Raw genomic sequence first — 22,028 nt, 5'->3', positions numbered from 1 at the left:
CAAAGGAGGAAAAACCCAACACCCAACCCCAACCCACCAATTTTCCCTTGTAACCGCTGCAACCGTGTCTGCCTCTCCCGCATCGGACTTGTCAGCCATAAACGAGTCTGCAGCTGACGTGGACATAGCCCTCCATAAATCTTCATCCGCGAAGCCAAACCAAAGAAAGAAGAAACATTTCTCCACCATTTTGTGTTTTTACTTCACCCATGGTGTCTACAGATTTTTGTGACTTACTACTGAATGTATGTGTGCTTGCAGAAATGACCAGAGAACACTGTTTCGCCAGGTGATACAGGTACAATCAAATGAGATGTAAACGTGAACCCTCATTCAAGGTGGCCTGTTGCTACAATAGTCTTAGGTCAGGGTACGCGGCACAACGGTACAAATCCCTGAAGATAGTAACTGGTTAGTGACGGTATCCTCTTAATAAGAAGGTGAACGGTTATGCAACATACCCACTTGGAAGATGCAATCCAATATGTGTAACACAATGCATTCATAGTTAAGAAGCCAATTATATTAAAGCAACATTTCAGATGCAAGGTCAGGTGTGTGGGAGGCCTAAATGGGCATGTAATTCACCAGATAGTGGAGAGTTGTCAAGTATAGTTTACAATAAAAAGCTGAGTGAAGGAAAAGAACAAGAGATTGATTGAATTTACAGATGGCCGAATTTATAACAGTGTATTGATATGAATAATTAACTGATTATATAGCAATGTTTGAAAACAATTATTAGTTCAATGGGATTCTATTTTTAAAGGGATAGAATGCAATTTATGTCCAGTGTAGGTATAGATCTAAAAAAAAAGATGAGGTTTTCGAATTCTATAGCATAGAAACAGGCCCTTCAGCCCAACTTGCCCATTCTGGTCAAGATAATCCAGTCATTAAAAAAATCTACTTTAATATTTAAATTTAAAATACAGTAAACATATTTGCCTCTGCTCAGCCAATATCCCTCTCATCACTTCACATACTTGTCTAAATAGTTTTGGACCTTACATAGAGGAAAGAACAGAGAACATTACGGCACCATACAGGTCTTTTGGCCCATGATGTTGTGCCAACCCATATGTACCTACTAGAAAAATAGCTAATTACTCACCACCTCATAACCCTCTATTTTTTCTTTCATCCATGTGCCTCTCTCTTAAATTCCCCCAATGTTTCAGCCTCCACCAGCACCCCTAGTAGCGCATTCCAGGCCCCCACAACTCTGGGTAAGAAAAAAACTTGCCCCTGATGTCTCCCCTAAACCTTCTTCCCTTCATTTTGAACAGATATCCTCCGGTGTTTGCTTCTCCCACTCTACTGATATGGATTGTATATGGTCATTGGCCAGTAAAGGCACGGGCTGGCCCCGTCCCCGATGACAATCTTCCCTGGACTCCTCCCCTTTGGCCTAGGCCATAAAGGTCGAGCCACCTCTCCCTTCCCGGCACTTTCCTAGCTTGGATCCGGACCTGCTCAAGTCTTATGTACAATAGAGCCTATTGTTTCCCTCAGTCTTTGTCCTTGTGGATATTGGGACAACTGGTAGTGCCCAACACCCACCCTATGACGAAGGTTCAGGCTAATCTATCCCTCTCGTCATCTTGTAGCCCTCCCATCCTTCTTTGCTCCAAAGAGATTAGCTCTGCTAACCTTGCTATTGTCCCCATTCCTGCCTCTTCCTCTTGCAGCTCGTTCCATTAGTGCACAGTGTGGTGTAATGCTGATACGTTGTTGCCCATTAGTTGAAAGTCACTGCCCTCAATAAGGGGTGTCCATTCAGTAACTTCACATTTAATTATTTGCTTGAGCAAGCAAAAGAGCAAAATAATTGGTAGCTGTTGCTTTATGTTGGCGATAGGGGTTGCCAGAGAGGGGCGAGACTCATTTTTGCAGTCAGATGTTCCCTGTGCAAATTGTTTTGCCCAAGGTGGTGGAATCTTGCTGTAGGAAGCAGTCAGTCAATGTTGAAGGGCAGGTGGACAAGAAGCTTCCAGAAGCTGGGGTCTGGTGCAGAGTACGAAAGTGCAGGGAGAGCTCGGCAGGTCACTCAGCATTCATGGGAAGTTATAGGCAGTGATCATTTCAGGCCTGAGCTCTTCCTCGAGAGGGCTGAAAATCAGGCAGATGCCTTAATAAAAAAGGTGGGGGAAAGGGAGAGGAAAAAGAGGGAGGAACCCAGGCAATAACATCAAAAGAGTATAAGACATAGGAGCAGAAATAGGTCATTCAGCCCATCGAGTCTGCCCCACCATTTAATCATGAGCTGATTCATTTTTACACCCAGCCCCACTGCCCGGCCTTCTCTCCATAACCTTGGATGCCCTGGCTAATCAAGAACCTATCAATCTTTGCCTTAAAAGCACCAAATGACTTGTCTCCACAACCACCTATGGCAACAAATTCCACAAATTTACCACCCTCTGGCTGAAGAAGTTCTTACACTTTTCTGTTTTAAGCAGACACCCTTCAATCCTCAAATTGTGCCCTCTTGTCCTGGACTCTCTAAGCAGGGGAAACAGCCTTCCTTCATCTCCTCTGCCCTCACCTTTTGGCATTCTCCTACATTGCAACAGCAGGTGAGGGAGTGATACAGGTGGGTGGAAGAAGATAAAGGAACTAAAAGCTGACTGAGGGAGGGGGGGCAGAGGGATGAGAAGGATGTTCACATTTGGGAGAAGGAAGGGAAGGCAGTGAGGAAGTGGACGAAAGTAGACAGAGGGATGACAGAAATCGAGACAATGGGGGGGGGTGGGGGGTGCGGAAGAGGTTAATGGAAATTGGAGGTAGAGATTGATGACATCTAGATGGTGACTGCCAGAATGGAATATAAGCTTTTACTTTTAAATAATTTTAAAACAATAATCAAGAGATACAACATGGTTACAACCCCTTCCATCCCACAAGCCCAAATACACCCATGTGATCAATTATCTTTCTAACCCCTGTATGTCTTTGAAACTGAAGCTCCCGGAGAAAAACCACACAGACACAGGGAGGGCGAACAAACTCCTTAGAGACAGTGGCGGATTCAAAACTGGGTCACTGGCGCTGTAATAGCGTTGAGCTAAGCATTACACCAGCTGGGCAATCTTCCAAATTATGAGTGCTGTTACACGAGGCCGTGGAGAGTAAGTCCTTCAAATAACGGGGTGGGGAGGCAAGCAGGGGGTGGTAGCAATGCTGTTAAGCAGAAAATGAATGTAACTCTACCGTGATAGAAATGTTTTGATAGGACACCAGGGGAGCAAAGAGAGCTTGAATGGTTTTCTTTTTGTAAATGATTTATCGTGAATAAAGTTTATTTCTTGGGGGGGGGGGGGGGAAATGTCCTGTCAGTGTGACAATGGGATGTGGAATTGAAGTGGCTGGGAGGGCCTTTCTGTTCCAGCAGACAGAGTGAAGGTGCCATCAAGGAGGCACACAGAAAGTTGCAAATGCTGGAACTTTAAGCAAACAAGGAGCTGCTGGAGGGGTTCAGTGAACATTTTGGGTCGGGACCCTTGTTGGACACTTTATCCAGTCTTGATAAGTCAGGTGAAGTCACATTTATTGTCATTTTTTTAAAAATGTTTTTACTTTTCACACTATGAACCGTACTGAACAAAATACATACAGACATTTTTCTCTTGAATATATAGTGTCATTTTCTCCCCTTTTTCCCCCCTCCCTTCCCTCCCTCCCTCACCCCCCCTTTCCATTTATTCAAAGTTCAACATTTATTGTCGTCTGATGCACAAGTACAACCCGACGAAACTGCGTTCTCCGGTCCTCGGGGCAAAACCCACATAACGTACGTACAGATAAACAATACATATGCAGGCCAAGTATTTTAACCTTACAAACAAATATATAGATGTTGCTTCATGAATACGAGAGTCTCAGATAGATAGTGTAAGTGTTATCTACTGAGGAAACCTGGGACTCTATACTAGAGCATGAAGACTAAGCCTGTAAGAGCCACATCACACTTGAGAGTGGCACATGTGCGGTGAGACACATTGTATTGATTCACAACCCAGTAGCTGGATGCGAATAAAGAAATGTGCTGTTAAACTTAGAAGCCTTTCTAGTGTTTATTAAGACCTCCGATGGTACAACCCAGACACAGCATATTGATGGAAACCCACACCATATACTGAGCCCACCTCACTGACAAAAGACAAAGGAGGAAAAACCCAACACCCAATCCCAACCCACCAATTTTCCCTTGCAACCGCTGCAACCGTGCCTGCCTGTCCCGCATCAGACTTGTCAGTCACCAACGAGCCTGCAGCAGACGCGGACATTACCTCTCCATAAATCTTCGTCCGCGAAGCCAAGCCAAAGAAAGAAAGAAAAGAATTGAAGGAAACAAATAAAAATCTGATCATCAGAGCTGGAGAAGAACATGACACCAACTGCAGCTACTTTGCACCAAGTAATGGACGGGGAAGCCGACGCTGTCATAGAGGCTTTCAAAAAGTTCAAGCAGAAGTGCAACCTGGCATTCTAAAGTTTCCTCAAGGGAGTCACACCAGAGGAAAAGGTTAGTTACATCCTTCTTTGGATGGGGGAGCTGGCTGAAGGGGAAGAAAATAACCCAGAAAGGAATTGAAATATTTTCCACTCCTCTGGAATCGTGGTCCAACTGTAGAATAAAATGGTACGAGTTCCAGGGATTAAAACAAGAGCCTGATGAGTCAGTAGATAATCTCCTCACAAGGTTAAGGAATACTGCTGTGAAATGCAAGTTCAAAGAAACAGAGGAAAGAATAGTAGAACAACTAATTTGGAGAACCGCTGACCCCAAAGTGCAGAAAACTCTCATAGGAAAATAAACTAGTACATACCGTAGATGCAGCTAGGGCCTTTGAGACCACTAGGAAGCAAATTAAATCCCTCTCTGTACAGGCCACATCACCATAGACCCAGAATTCAAACCAATAATCCATGCTCCACGGACGGTACCAATAGAGCTGAAACAAAGGCTAGAGCAGGAGCTCGAAGAAATGAAAAACAAAGCGAGTGACAGCGATAGAGCAAACTGACTGGGTGAACTCCATTGTAATAAATGAAAAACTGAATTGAATGGTCACCTGAGGATTTGTCTGGATCCCTAAGACTTAAACCAAGCAATCAAAAGAGGTACTATCCAGCACCAACACTGGAAGACATCACTTCTGAACTAGCGGTATCCAAAACCTTTAGCAAACTAGATGCAAAGAATGGATATTGGAACGTGAAGCTGTTCACAACATTCAACATTCCATTCAGCCGGTACAAGTTCCTGCGACTACCTTTTGGCCTAAAGGTGAGCCAAGACTTCCTCCAGCAAAAGATGGATGAGACCTACAGGGGATGCAAGGCCACTGACGGCATCACAGACGACATCCAGGTCTTTGGTGGAGATGGGAAAACCCACGATCTTCACCTACACAAAGCCACGGAGAGAACAAGACGGGCCGGCATCAAACTCATTGCAGACAACTGCATCATTAAGGAGAAGGTGTGTCAATTCTTCGGAATGATGTACACACCTGATGGGGTCAGGTCAAGCCCTAACAGCCATTACTGAAATAGAGCACCCAAAGGACATAAAGGAACAAAGAAGCTTCCTTGGCCTGGTCAAGTACACGAGTTCCTTCACCCCACACATGTCAGGCTGCACAGCCAACCTCAGAGAGATGCTGAAAGAGAATGTGGAGTTTCTGTGGTCATCATCGCATCAGCAAGATTTCAACAAGTGAAAGGAAGTGGTCTGCAGAGAAATAGAACTGAGCTACCACAATAGGACAAAAAGGCTTCACATTACAAGTAGACGCTTCCAACAGAGGCCTCGGGGCAGCCTCGGTGCAGGAAGAAAAACCGATAACCTTTGCCTCAAAGTTCCTGACAACAGCAGAGACCCAATATCGGAAGGGAGCTGTTGGCAGTCGTATGTGGATGTGAAAAATTCCACAAATTCCTCTATTGGAGACATTTCGTGGTAGAGAGTGATCATCGCCCACTGAAACACATCCAGTAAAAGAACCTCAGCGAGGCTCCAGCCAGATTACAGAGGCTACTCCTCCGGCTCCAGGGTTATGACTTCACCAGGCCAGGGAAGGAAATGGTACTCGCCGATGCCTTGTCACGTGTTTCCCCAAACGAAAAATATGAAATTAAAGACATGGAGATCAAGGTACATCACCTCATCAGTGTGACCAGTAACAAGCTAAACCAGATTAAAGAAGAAATCGCAAAGGACCAGGTGTTGCAGCTGCTCTCGCAGCAGGTGATACAGGGATAACCAGACAGGATAAAACAGGTACAGCCTACAATACGTCAGTATTGGTCTATCAGGGATGACATATCCATGGAGAATGGGGTCTCGACTGATAATACCAGAGACAGTACAAAAATAAATTCTCCAGAAAGTACACCAAGGCCACATGGGAATGGAGAAATGCAAACTCAGAGCAAAGTCTGCAGTTTACAGGACAGGCATGTATAACGACATCGAAAATATGGTGGCTACATGTCCGGCAGACCAGAAATACACAACAAAAGGAAGAGATGAATCCCGCTGAAATACCGCCAGGCCATGGCACACTGTGGGAGCAGACCTGTTCACAGAAAACCAAGAGTGGGATCTGATTGTGTCCTGCTACTACTCCAAATTCCCCTTCATCAGGAACATGAAGGACCTAAAAGCATCGAGCATCACTGCTGCAGCACGAGCGCTCTTCAGGGAACGGGGGAGACCCGAACAAGTGATATGTGACAATGGGATCCAATTCACATCGCGTGAATTCAGAGAAATAGCTGCAGGATATGGGTTCACCGTCACGACAACATCACCATATCACCCCAAGGGCCATGGATTCATTGAGAGGCTTGTTCAGACAATTAAACACACTTAAGGCTTTTTCAGGTGCATTCTACACTAAGAATGCGCTGAAGAAGTGGAAGCGGCCCTTTAAATCGCGTTTAAAGCGCAATGCTGGCCACCTTCAGGACACAGCTGCACAGGATGCCGCTCTGAGCACACTCTGCCTGCTGCCCAGTGTTGGCTGTAATCACCAGCCTGACCCTTTAACATCTGCTTTCAGCCAGCTGCATTCAGGTGGCTGGGGGCGCCACTGAGCTGAGCTGATTATCCCCTCTCGGAGGACGGTTACGTAGCTCGCCTCAAGAGCGCCTCCTGCACATTCAGGTGGCCTCAAAACGGCCGCGTGTTGCCTAAACATGTGGCTTTACATGCGGGGCAATTGGCCACCTGAAAGTGCCTAATCTCACCAAGTGTCGAGAGACAAAGGAAGACCCTTACCTGGTTCTTCTGTCACTGTGAGCAATACCCTTGAGGGCCGACATGAAGTCCCCCGGCAGGGCTTCTAAACGGCAGAAAGTACAAGACAACCCTGTCAAGCAAAATCTGTCCATCAGACGACCAAGAGGAAATAACAATAAAGTTGTCTAACATACAAGAGAGAAGTTGTCAACATTATAATAAACATGCACAAACATTACCAGAACTCTCCAGAGGGCAGCAAGGTAATGTTCAAGAGCAGGTGAATGAAAACCTGGAGTCCAGCAAAGATTGTTAGATAAGCTGAGATGCTAAGGTCATATATCATTGAGACAGAATCTGGCAGGCAGCTGAGTTGAAACAGGACCCACATTCGCCCAACACCAGATTTGACACAAAAAGCACTAGAAGTATCAGTAGCTTTTGTAATTCCAACCCCATGTGAGAGAACGTGAGGTGAAACTCCAACCAACAACACAGCAATGAGTGCACAGCGAGCAGCGGGAGGACTGCAGAACCAAATAGTTGCTACAAGGTCTACGAGGTGGAGAAGCAACATCCTACCACCAGCACGATTCCGCTGAAAAGAATATAGAACCACAAATGTGCAAATTCATTCATAATTGCACTCTTTATAAAGAAGCAGCCACAATTTATTTTTAAGAAATGTTAAATTTTAATAACTTTTTAAAATGTTAATAATTTTTTTAAAAAGGAGTAGAAGAAACCTGGGATTATTTTACGCTGGAGCATGAACACTAGCACTGGTAAGAGCCACATCACAGTTGAGAATGGCACATGTGCAATAAGACACGACCCAGTAGCTGGATGTGAGTAAAGAAATGTGATGCTAAACTTATAAGCCTTTCTAGAGTTTACTAAGTCCTTCGATGGTACAACCCGGACCCAACAGTGAGCAATCTGCATTCTCACTCCCCGTGGGAAGAAGTTGTTCCTCAGCCTGATGGAGCTGGCTCTGATCCTCCTGTATTATTTTCCAGATAGGAGTTGCTGAATGATGCTGTGGAAGGGGTCCTCAATGATTTTGTGCGCCCTCTTCAGACAACGATCCCGGTGGAACTCGTCGATCGTCGAGGGAGGGGGTGGTGTAGATGTGGGGAGGTTGAGGAGGGAAGACTCTATTAATCCTCTCTGCCACTCCATTTCATTTCTCCAATCCATTTCTATGCGGCCACCGTACCACACTGTGATGCAGCCAGCCAGGACACTCTCGATAGACCTCTTATAGAAGATTGACATAACGGTTGCCGGTAGCCTTGCCCGCTTCAGTCTTCTCAGGATTCCTGACAAGTGAGAAGATGGTGACTGTCACGATAGGTCAAAGATTCCTGACCAGAAATGTTGCCAGACTTGCTGAGTTCCTTCGGGATTTAGTGTGTGGTGACAATTCCAATTAATGTAGATGAAATACTTGTCCTGTATATGTATCGTTTGTCTGTGTGGTTGAGTGTCTGCGCATTTTGCTCCGAGGACCGGAGAGCGCTGTTTCCTTGGTTGTACTTGTACAATCAGATGACAATAAATCTGACAAATACATTAGTTCTTCCTCAAGCTTTTCTCCACTGTTCAGCCGGTGAAATTTGACTTCACTCCTGCACCTAAACCAGTGTCAATTGTGGGGAATTAACACAATGAGCAAATCAAGTCAATTATTTGAGCAAATTTGCATTCCCAATTAACTTCTGATTAACATGAATTTTAACAAGTAAAAAAAAGCAATTAATACAAAGTCAAGTGTATTAATGCATTCTGAAAAGGGGGGAGAAAGAATTTGCATTTAAATCAAACCATTGATATCCTTGGGGCTTCCCAAAGCTTTTCGACAACCCATGAATTGCTTTTGACTGTAGTTCTTGACTTTGTGGTTGGGTCTGGGTTAAAGGTTTAATCTCAGAGCAGCTTGATTAGAGCACCCACCCCTACAGTGTACACTCCCAGTACTAAGCTACTTGCAGGGTATTAATCAGATTATATTGGACCCAAGGGCAGAGTACAAAAATGACCCTTCAGAACGGAGATGGGGGGTGGGGATTTTATTTACCCAGACTCCGGTGAATCTGTGGAATGTGATTCCGCAGATGGCCGTTGAGACCAAGTCATTAGCCCCTTTTAAGCTGCAGCACCTGGGTCACCCTCCTGGGACCCGGGACCAATCACTGGGGCAAAGGTGCTGGAAGCACCTTTCAAATTGCAGGGGGTTCGGCCCATTAGATCACCAACCCGGTGATTTAAGGGGGATCCCGCCCCGCAATGATGTGTCACGCACTCACCGGAAGTACCGACGGATGTTCAGATGCTGGCTCCCTGATGACGCACGCACGCAAGCACTGACGTCATCGGAAGAGCAAGTCGGACACCTTCCTGTTCAAATCGCCTGCGGACGTGACCTAGGTAAGTTTAATTGGGTTCCCTGACTACCTCTGAGGTAGGTCAGGGACCCAGTTGGATTCCGATGGGGTTGAGCGGGTCAGACCTTTTCTAACTGCTGCGTAACTCGGGCGCAAATTGCCTGGTTAACCCCATTTTTCACGGCAGTTTGAAAGGGCCTATTGGGTAGGGTTATGGCAGAGGTTGATAGGAAGGGAATCAAGGGAAATGGGAAGAAGACAGGACAATGGAGTAAATCAGCCATGATGGAATGATGGGCAGACTCAGAATCAGCTTTGTCATCATGAACACAAGTCAAAAAAATGTGTTGTTTTCAGCAGCATTTAAAAAATAAAGGACCCCTTCCATTGTGCACACGGCAACTTCCAGATGCTCCCGTCGGGGAAGAGATCCAGGAGGATCAGAGCCAGCACCTCCAGGCCGAGGAACGGCTTCTTCCCTCGGGCAGTGAGAATGCTGAATGAACAAAAGAACGGCTCACACTGACCCTCCCAGACTCTCGTATTCATGAAACAACAACTTATTGATGTAGAGGAAATACTTGTCCTGCATATGTATCGTTTGTCTGTGTGGTTGAGTGTCTGCGCAATTTACTCCGAGGACCGGAGAGCGCTGTTTCCTTGGTTGTACTTGTACAATCAGATGACAATAAACCTGACAAATACATTAGTGCAAAAGAAAAAAGTGAGGTAGTGTCTGTGGTTCATTGTCCATTCAGAAATATCGACGGTCTGAAAAGCCCCCATGTCATACTTTTGCATTCAACACCACCTTCTTCCTCTAACTCCTGATGATAGGTCCTTTCAAGCCATGAAAAAGCCCGACTGTAAAGGTAGAGATTCTCCGCCCTTACTTCAGGCTCCAAGGTGCCGAGTCTGATCCCGCTCAGGGATGGATAATCGGCGGAGCGCAGCACTCCGCCAGCTCACATGATTGTTGCGGCTGGTTCGAGGCGGGCTGATGACACCGTCAGCCTGAGACGCAGTAGCGGGGCATTAATGGCCTTACTGAGGGCACACTGGATCTCTGCCTGGATACCAAGACCAACTGGAAACATCACAAGCAACTGTCTTGCCTACTCCGGGGCCGCCATGGTCCACTATAGGGCTCTTTTTGTATGAATGACGTCAACTTGGCGGGCGGCGCTACGCATCAGTTACCCGGCCTCCATCAGCTCCGGAGGGCGCCACGAGGTGCCACTTGACATGAATGCAGCGCTGGAGCAGCCTTTTAAGGATACTCCATGAAAGTTAAGTTCATGTTTTCCCTCCGTGCTTTTAGTGCTGGCCTCCAGGTGGAGGCCTGGCATGAAAGGACCTATATATAATTCCCATATATCAAGTTCAAGTTTATTATCATCTGAATGTACAGATGGAACAGTGTTTCTCCAGACCATGGTGCACACACAAGGCCCATCATAAAGTAATCCCATTCTATCTACGTTCCACGATTGCAAAACATCTCATCACAAGGCTGTTGAGGCTTTGCTGCTGAGATAGGCCTGCAGAGAGCCTCAGGAAACAACTAATGTTTAAATCAATGACTCCTGTAGCTTTCCTGGCTCCGCCATTTGCTGATCCCATCAAGCCCTGATTCAGGATACATTCTCTGATGGCACAATAACAATCAGAGCAGGAATTTCCAAACCTCCACGCTGAGAATAATCCAAATAGGTAAATTAGCAAATATATAGGAAAGAACTGTTTACCCTCAAAAACCCCCAGGATTCACTGCAAATGGAGTACTTTTGAATTACAGCCCCTCTGTTGTGAAGAGCACAGCAAGGACCTGCAAACAACGAGATAATAAGGGTGTATTCTTGGGTGGGCTAATCCCACTTAAGTGTACATCCCTACAATTAAATATATTTTTCTCCATCATCACCAAGACTTTTTATTTTAAGAACTTCAAAGATGAAGGAGCAGGTCATGTTGCGGAAACGGAAAAGCTACAGAAGGACAAAGGCAGATTTGGAGAATGGGCAGAGAAGAGGCAAACAAAATATAGGGAGTCCCCAGGCTATGAACGAGATCCGTTCCTACCTCTGTCTTTATGTTGAATTTGTAGATCAATTGGAACTGGTGCATTCAGTTCTTATTTAGCATCAGTTAATCACATTTTTATCTTAACACTATGAAAAAAATTAAAGAAACAATTGTTAAAACAGTTTAAATTCAGTGGTTGTTTTTCTTCCGAATCACATCCCACTTTAAGTCATCCCTATACCATCGGTGCTCTGTGATTAGTAAGGAATGGCTTAGGGTGGGATGTGAGTGGGAAGGGAAGGTTGAGAATCATTGCTCTGGACCCAATTGTGACTGAAATAGTTCACTTGAGAAAAATTGTCATTGGCCCATTTTCTTTGGAGTTCTGAAACCATGCACATAATGAGTCAATGAGGGATGATTAAAACAGGGGTTTTTAACCTTTTTCTTTCCACCCACATATTCCGGAGCAGCAACTGTATTGACCACATTAATTCCATCTTCCAGCATTTGGTCCTGAGCCTTCTGTGCCGAGTGACTCGAGCTGACCCAGACTCCTAAATATTGTCCGTGACTGCTTCCCTCAGTCTGTCTGTCTCAGGTAGAATGTTCCAGGTACACACCACACTCAGTACTCTTGTATTGTCCTGTGGCCAGGAGACACCGTGACTCAATGCTGAACCTGTTGCCATATGACCACAAGCAATTGGAGAGGAACTAGGCCAATGAGTATGCCCCACCTTGACTAATCCTCTACCCATTAACCTTGAACACTGCTGTGCCACACTGATGTGTGGACGTCTGGTGCTATACAATACTGTTGAATATGAGTCTGGTACCGTTTCACGGGAGTACTGGTCTGTCACTTTCTAATACTGAGGTACGAGATTCAAGATTCCAGATTCAAGATTCAATTTATTGTCATTCTAATAAAACAGTGTCATATTTACATGAAATTGCTTTTGCCTGCTGTGAGGCAGACAGATTTCCCCATCAATAGAAATTGGCTGAGGCACCTTTTACAGTCAGAGGAAGAGAAGCAAAAGAGAGTCCCCAAGTCACCATAGATTCGCCTCTAGCATTTCACCAGCCTCCGTAACAACACAGACTCCAGTCCAAGCCATTGGCAACCCGATCTCCAGATCTGAACCCCCAACATGTTCGCCTTGCTCCCCTCCACACCCCCCGCATCCCGGTTCCGATACCTGGTATCTCTTCAGCCAGTTTCGAGCCGGTCTCCAGCAGTCCACAGCCTGGTGCGAGTCCCCCAGCAGCAATCTCCAGGAGGCCGCAGCCTTCGTGGGTTCCTTGCCTCGAGTCGCCAACAGTCCACCACATGCGTGAGACTTTCAGCCACAGAATCCCATCACTGGTCACTGTCCCGTGAGTCATCTCAGATGGGAGATGGTCTCCACATTTTCTTGTGCCTGAGCCAGTCCTCCACTCCCCTGGAGTCTGTAACCCCTCATGGCTACTGCCATTCATAGGTGCCACCATCTTGGGCATAGAAACCCCGTGGCCACGGGATTTTAAATGAAACTACCATCACTCCTTTAATGGGCCATGCTAAGTCTGTGCAGAGCTGACAGCCATTGACTGGATGGTTGGACCCTGCGGGACCGCTGTACCTCCGCCCCTCGCTTCCCTTGGGTCTGCACCAGTGGCAGTGCTGCCGTTACAGCGGCTCTGGCAGTGGCGCCATTTTCAACTACAGCAGAGGTGACTCTGTGTAAATGTGTGGTGAGATTCTGCCACTGTCTAACACTGATGTACAGTCCTGGGCCCATTTCTCGACTGGATCAAATTTGAGCGCAGTCTTGAGGCCACAAAGTATGAACAATGTGATCACAGTCATAAGGTTAAGAGAGTTTTATTTTTAAAGTTTCAAATTTAGACTGTGACAGGTTATATAAAGGCATTTGAGAGATAAATTGGGAAAGGTTTGTTGGAGCAGGTCACACACAAACATTTTAAAACACAGAATTTTTGCAGGAGCTTTTACAGGACCGCTCAGACTCATGAAGGACTGTTAAAGGCAACAAATGTAACAGGCAGTAGCAGCTCTGTCTGGAAAACAGAACTTTCTGTTTGGAGAGTCACGTGATCTTTTCAGGCAGAGAGCAGAAAAAAACAAGCTCTGTTCTCAGAGTTGGAGGGAGTGTGAGAGTGAGAGAGAGAGAGAGAGAGAGAGAGAGAGAGAGAGGGAGAGAGAGAGAGAGAGAGAGAGATCAGTTCCAGAGGCACAAATTGGTAAGCTTTGGAAGACGGCCTGGTCAAAGGAGAAGATTTGCTGTCTGATGTTTCCCTTGGAATAAGAGAAACAGAAAGGAACTCTGTGGTAACCTGAAAGAAAGAGGTCATCATCTGGAGAACCCTGAAAGGGGCAAGTTTCATTAACAAGACACTGAAGTGGCTGATTAAAAAGGAATCAGTTGTGGATGTCCTGTAACAAGAAAAACTCTCTTTTTCTGAAAACAAACAAGAACCCTTCTGAGTGGTAACCATTTATCTGTTAAGCACCAAAGCCTGGTGAGTTTTATTAATGTTAACTTTTGTGCACAGTACAAGAATTGCCCGCAACCAATGAGATTGGACTGTGAACCAAAGAACTTTGCTGAACTTGCACACATATTACACACAGGTGCGCTTAGCATTAGAGGGGGGTTAAGTAGGTTAAGTGAGTCAATAGAGATAAGTTAAAGTTTGATTCTAATTTCAAAGATGATTAAAAGCATCTTTTGTTTAAGTAATCCTTTGTGTTGGTGCATATCTATTGCTGCTGGGTTTTGGGGTCCTCTAGACTCATTACAAGACATACAGCACAATAACAGGCCTTTCTGGCCCACAAGTCCATGCCGCCAAAATACACCAATGAACCTAGGAGCCCAGTACATTTTTGGAGAGTCGAGAATGTATAGATTTCTCACAGATAGCGGCAGATTCAAACCCAGGTTACTGCATTTGTAATAGCATTGCACTAATCGCTGTACTAAATACAAGATTCAAGATCCCTTAACTGCCATACAGATCTTGTAACGTTACACGAAATTGCCTTCCGTCTGCCACCAGGCCAGCCTCGTCATAAATGATGATTCATTTGAACTATCATTATCCGGAGCGGCTCGAGAAGTTATTTCCCCAAGATTAATATGAGGAAATGTTGTTGTAGCTAGATTCATAATCAGGTTTGAACTTGAATTTGAAATATTGGCTCTCATGTGGCCAAGATTTGGCTCTCTCACAACGGAACTAGTACACGCATAATCATTGTGGTTTACAAGGCAAATTCAAAAACCTCTCTGCAAAGGGTGAAGAGCAGAGAGAGCATGGAGCAATGACACAGCAGTGCATGAAAGGTTTAAACTGCCCGGTACTGACAGCTGACAGCTCCATGCAGTCTTATGGCGGGCAGAAGGCAACTTCAGATTTCAGATTTATTGTCAGAGTACATACAAGACATCACATACAACCCTGAGATTCTTTGTCCTGCCGGCGCTGAGAATTACTGCTAATTGTTAGTGCCAAATGAAAACTGTACATAGTGAATACCTGTAAACAAATACAGTAGAGAGCAGTCAACAGATAACAAATGTAAACAAACTGACTGTGCAATAAAGAGAGAATAAAAAGGAAAATCAATAATGTGCACAAGCCCTTAAATAAGTTTATCATTGAGGAGTCTGATGGTGGAGGGGGAGCAGCTGTTCCTGAACCTGGCGGGGCAAGTCTTGTGGCACCTGCACCTCTTTCCTGATGGCAGCAGTGAGAACCGAGCCTTTGCTGGATGGTGAGGGTCTTTAATGATGGCTGCTGCTCTCCGACTGCACTGATAACCATATCTGTTCTCAATAGTGGTGAGGATTTTGCCTGTGATGTCCTGGGCTTTTGGAGGGCTATACATTCAGGGGTGTTGGTGTCCCCATACTAGCGGGTCAGCACAATTTCCACCACGCCTCTGCAGAAATTTGCCAGGGGTTTTCTGGTGTCACACGAAACCTCTGCAAACTCCTGAGGAAATACAGTAACATGGTGTAATATTACATGTTCTATATTATTACATGACAATAAAGGAATCTTGAATCTTGGTTAACCTCGTCGAGCCAGATGGTGTTGACAGCAGGGAGAGGAGAGAGCATCGTTGAAGTGAAAGGGCGTGAATAATTCAGGTTCAAAATGCACGGGGACGTGGGCATGCCTGTCAAAGCTGAGAGGCCTGTCTGGTTGGCAGAAAATATTTGATTGCCTTTGAAGTTTCTCTATATTGACACAGATTGGAAAACTGAAATGAATGTAAGATGGATGATAAAGGATGACAGTATTGGGCCTGTTGCCTTTAGCATTACAAATTGCTGATTTGTTTTGCTATGTATAAACATTTAGAATTTGTTGCCAGGAACTGAGGAACTGAGTTACAGGGAAATGGTTAAATTGCCTAGAGGTTTCCAAAATTATAATATGTTGTAAATGCTTTTTCCATGAGGTTAGGTTAGAAACAAACCAGAGGACGTGAGTTAAGGGTGTAATATGGTCATTAATGACTCCAAAGGCAGTGAGTGAGAGACGATAGGCTTTAAAACAATTTCAATTGTAGCTGGCCCAATTCTAGGTGAAGGACAGGGGGAGGGAGGTTGTCCTTTATGGCCAGGTCACAAGGGGAGGAGTCACTAGGGAGCGAGTCATCAGTGGGCCGGCCAGCTACCCATACACAGTCATACATACGTATCACCACAGGGTGAAGGAGGAGAAGTTTAGGCCAGTGGTTCTCAACCTTTTTCTTTCCACTCACATACCACTTTAAGTAATCTCTATGCTATCGGTGCTCTGTGATTAGTAAGGGATTGTTTAAGGTGGGATGTGGATGGAAAGAAAATGTTTGAAAATCACTGTTTTAATTGTACTTAATTGACTCGTTATATGCACGGTTTCAGAACTCCAAAGGAAATGGGCCAATGACAAATTCTTTCAAGCAAAATATTTCAGTAACAATTGGGTCCAGAGCAGTGATTCTCAACCTTCCCTTCCCACTCACATCCCACCTTAAGCCATCCCTTAATAATCACAGAGCACTGATGGGTTACGGATTACTTATTTGTGTGGAAAGAAATAGGTTGAGAACCATTGGCTTAGGGGGAATCTCTTCACATAGAGTGTGGTGGGAGTGTGGAATGAACTGCCAGCTGAAGTGGTGAATATTAACATTTAAGAAAAAGTATTTGGACAGCTACGTGAATGGGAGAGGAACGGAGAGCTATGGACTGGGTGCAGGTCAGTGGGATGAGGCAGAAGAATAGATCAGCACAGGCTAGAAGGGCCAAAGGGCTCATCTTCGCTGCTGTGATGCTCTGTGGTTTTATGAACGTAGCGCAAGACTTCATAGCCTTCAGCTATAGCAGCTACTCCACTGCATATGTTTTCAAGAAAGTCTGTTGGAAGAAAAATGCATATACCTTCACTGTAATTTTATCCCTACTGACACCTGCTTGGAATCGGCCTGTAATGAGAGTTTATTGTCACATATGCACAGTGTAGAGCTCGTCGAAAGAACCAAAGACTTGTTGATCCAAACCAAGGCTTTTATTAGCAAAAGACAGGAGCTCTTCACAGGTGGCCGACCAGTCCGGAATGATCCGACCTGGCTAGGGACACAACCCTTTAAGGCCCAGACAATAGGAGTGGCTAAGCTCTCAGCCAATCGCTGTAAGCACAGTCTAGATACTGTAACTATATACACTATGTACATTGGTGATAGATCTGTACTATCACATTCACCCCTTCTTGGAGAATGGACCCTGGGAAAAAAAAAACAAAAAAAAAACGAGGGAGAGAATGAAAGGAAGGGGTAAGTCAAGGACTGTAGCGGTCAGGGGGTCTGACCATCCGGCATGACCGCCATGGTGCCGGGATTGGGGTCGCTGGGATGGTGTCGCCAGCGGGCTCATCGGGTGCGACCGCTCCTTCGCTCAATTCCACAGTCGTGTTGTCGGCAGGGTGGCCCGGGTCGTTGGGGTGCTGTTAGTCCTTCTGTTGCGGCACGGGGCCTGGGGAATAAAGAGTTGGGGAAGGTTGGGTTGGAGGGTCTACCGCGTCCTGAGCTAGGTCCCGCACCGAAACAGTGTCCTCCCGCCCATCTGGGAACTCAACGTAGGCGTAATGTGGGTTCGCGTGGAGTCACTCGGTCGACCAAGGGGTCATTCTTTGAGTGCCGGACGTGGCGTCGCAAAAGGACGGGGCCAGGGACGGTGAGCCATGCCGGTTGATTATACAGTTCTTTCAGTACCTTTATGGCTGCGGTGTAAGTGGACTCCTCCTGGATGTTCTCGTAGACTCTCAAGGACACCATAGACAGCAATGCTGTTAGACGCTGGTTATCCTCCTCCACCTCAATGAGTCTCAGGAAGTTTTCAAAGTTCAGCAGTCAAAAGTTAAAGGCTTTGAAGGCTGTAGCTGACTGTGGGTCGATATCAAGTTTTTCTGGCCGAGTTAAACGCTCCATCCCTTTCAAAAAAAATTCTTTTTGCTAATAAAATTGTAGAGCTCGTCGAAAGAACCAAAGACTTGTTGATCCAAACCAAGGCTTTTATTTGCAAAAGACAGGAGCTCTTCACAGGTGGCCGACCAGTCCGGAATGATCCGACCTGGCTAGGGACGCAACCCTTTAAGGCCCAGTAAATAGGCGTGGCTTAGCTCTCAGCCAATCGCTGTAAGCACAGTCTAGATACAGTAACTATATACACTATGTACATTGGTGATAGATCTGTACCATCACACACAGATACCCCAAAGTTCTTACTTGCTGCAACCACTCTGCTACACAAGATGCATCAACTACAATAGTTGCCACAATGGGCCAAGACAGAAAAGAGATTAAAAAAATTAAAAGACTAATGGAAAAATGTCCACAGTTGCAGTGCGTGGGAGAAGTGATGTTTTAATTGTGTGAAGAGATATTTTTTGGTGGTCCTAGAGGAGATTATGATGAGTTGAGTATGAGGAGGTTCAACAGCCTGATTTATATTAGATAAAAACTGTTCTTGTACTTTGAGCTGCTGGTCTTCAAGGTTCTATACCTTCAGTCTGAAGGTAGCAGTGAGATGCGATTCAGGCCGATATACATTCGCCTTTGGCTATTTAGAGCTGTGATTTTGCTGGGTTTGACTAGCCAGTGCAAAAAGCAGAGACTGGTTTCTCTTCTACCCTCCCACCTCTGACATCTCCTCCCTCTGCCTCTATTCCTCCTTCCTCTCTTCTCCTTCTCTCCCTCCCACCCACCTTTTTATTCAGGTACCTGTCTGGTTCTTCTTACACCCTCAGAAAGGGCCCAGGCCTGAAACGTTGGTTACTCTTTGTCTCCTGTGGATGGTGCGTGATTTTTTGATTTTCTCCAGCACGTCTGTGGGTTGCACTATTCTGATCAAAAACAGTTGAAAGAGGAATTTTCCAAAACATGATTTCTTTTATTAACTGTTCTTTTCTTCTCCACTAAATTTGCCTTTGATGTGAAATCATGTTTCTTTGACAATTAATGGAAGCAAAAGGGAAGAATTATGGAAGTCTCTGTATGCAGTTACAAAAAGTGTGCTTAACAGCCAGCAATAGGCAATGAACCAGACAGTGTTTAATTTTAGAACACTAATTTTATTTCTAACTCTTAAACCTTGGTCTTAATTTTTAAACTATCCTTAACAATAAATCTATCCCCAGCTAAGCACAAGTGTTGTGTGTGTGTCCATTACAGTCCAGGCCAAAATCGAGAAAGTTACTTCAAAGTTCAGACTTTCAAATTCAGTGTTAAAGTGCAGGCCTTTGAAACTTGATGTTGAACTGATGGGACGACTGGAGTTGTGGCTGCTAAAGGCTCAAGAATTCTCCTTGCATGGCCTTTGAAGAAATGTCCATCCATACAAGCTGTGGTCATAACACTCCTGGTCCTTTTGTAGACAAGACTCGAAGTGGGCGGCCTCCCACGAAGCTTCCAAGACCCTGGCACCGGTCTCTCCAAGTGACCTCCACTTATTGTCACAATCAAAATGAAGCACTTTGCTTCCCAAAAAGACTCTTCTGGCACAGGTCAATCCACAGAAAAGGCCGGCTTTGCTCTGAATTCCACAGAAATGGCGGGCCTCACAAGAGCGACTTCCTCTGCAGCCGTCAGCATGGTTCTCCTTTTCAAATGTGACAAACCCTCCTCCAGTTCTTCCAATGTATCAAATTATCATTGGGCTGTGACTTGTATTTGTGTGAAATCTTAACTGTGATCATTCAGTCTGTCCTGTCTATACTATCCCTTACCCATTTTACCATAACTCGAGCTTGTAATAGCATAATTCTCTGAGCTCCAAGTGGAAACAACACACCACTTTAGTCAGACTTCAATCTGCAGATGCTGGGGTCAAGTGCATGACTCAGATGTGCTGGAGAAACTTAGCAGGTAATGCAACATTCATAGAAATTAATGGGTAACCAACAATTCAGGCCTGGGCCCTTCATTAGGTGCAAGTAAATACAGGCAGGTGGCTGAATAAAAGGGTGAGGAGTTGGTTGAGGAGGAGAGTAGAGGAGAGAGGAAAGGGCAGGGGAGGAGCACAAGAGAGGTGTCAGGGTAGAAAAGAAAAATTCTCAGAAGTGATGGGGAGAGGGCACATCTCTGATAGGGAGAGAAGGGAAGGGAGTGGGTGCAGTGATACAGTGCTACCCCAGGGAGGAGTCAGAGACGAAATGTGTAGCACCTGGGGAATATTGCATCTTGGGAATGTTGTTGCATTTTCAGTAGATTCCAGATGGATACCTCCACATAAGGTCTGACATGTGTTTGTTCTGCCTTTGTGCTGTTTGCTTAGCTAATATATCTCTTCTTTGGCTTGGCTTCGCGGACGAAGATTTATGGAGGGGGTAAAAAGTCCACGTCAGCTGCAGACTCGTTTGTGGCTGACAAGTCCGATGCGGGACAGGCAGACACGATTGCAGCGGTTGCAGGGGAAAATTGGTTGGTTGGGGATGGGTGTTGGGTTTTTCCTCCTTTGCCTTTTGTCAGTGAGGTAGGCTCTGCGGTCTTCTTCAAAGGAGGTTGCTGCCCGCCAAACTGTGAGGCGCCAAGATGCACGGTTTGAGGCGATATCAGCCCACTGGCGGTGGTCAATGTGGCAGGCACCAAGAGATTTCTTTAGGCAGTCCTTGTACCTTTTCTTTGGTGCACCTCTGTCACGGTGGCCAGTGGAGAGCTCGCCATATAACACGATCTTGGGAAGGCGATGGTCCTCCATTCTGGAGACGTGACCCATCCAGCGCAGCTGGATCTTCAGCAGCGTGGACTCGATGCTGTCGACCTCTGCCATCTCGAGTACTTCGACGTTAGGGATGTAAGCGCTCCAATGGATGTTGAGGATGGAGCGGCTAATATATCTAGTTGTTTTAAAAATAACCTATGATTTTTTTATCGTAATAGAAAAACATTACATGGTACCAGGAGTGGAAGAAATAGCCAAGAGTTGAAGAAACAGCCAAGTTCTGCTATGCACAGGAGCGAAAGAGAAAAAAAAAGAAACACACAGTAAGCATAGGGAGTAACAGTTGATATCAGCAGTGAAAATATGGAGAGTTTAAAAACACCTGACACTGTAAAATGCATTGGAAATGTCTACCATGAGTGGAAGTGGTTTAAACAAAGATTCATGCTGTACCTGTAAGCAATTGGAATTGATAGCAAACCAGATTTACAGAAGATTGTAATGCTATTTATGGTGGTGGGACCTAAAGCACTAGAGGTTTTCAGCACATTTTTTTTTTGCTGAAGTAGAAGACCAGAGCAAATATGATAATGTTATCGAGATGTCTGATGAACACTGTTCACCAAAGAAAAATTAAACCTTCAAGAGGTATGCGTTTCACTTGCACATGCAGCTTTGATATTTTTTCAATAGACTTAAAATTAAAAGCAAGAACATGTAATTTTTGATCGCTGCAAATTCAATGATCCATGGTCAAATTATGTTTGCGATTAATGATTAGAAAGTGAGAGAGAGAGGTCGCTACGTGAGACAGAGCTTACCTTAGCTGGAGCTGTGAAGATATGCCACACCAGTGAATTGTAAATAATGTGGCACTAAATGTGACAAAGCAATACCCATCTTATGGGAAAGTATGTAATAAGAGCAAAGTGCAGAATCACTATGCAAAGGAATGTTTTATCAAAAGGAAAATAAACAGAAGTTAAAGTGTACACACTATAGAAGAAACTGCTCTCAGTGATATACCTTTGGTGCGCATGGTATGCAGGAAGTGAACAGTGTCGAGCAGGATAAGTGGAATGTGTCATTGCATACAAATGGAACAAATCCTCCTTTCAAGTTAGACACAGGGGCAAAGGT

Source organism: Narcine bancroftii, chromosome 5 (assembly GCF_036971445.1).
Source record: "Narcine bancroftii isolate sNarBan1 chromosome 5, sNarBan1.hap1, whole genome shotgun sequence".
In the NCBI taxonomy this organism is placed as follows: domain Eukaryota; kingdom Metazoa; phylum Chordata; class Chondrichthyes; order Torpediniformes; family Narcinidae; genus Narcine; species Narcine bancroftii.
Note: the sequence above shows the minus strand (reverse complement) of the source record.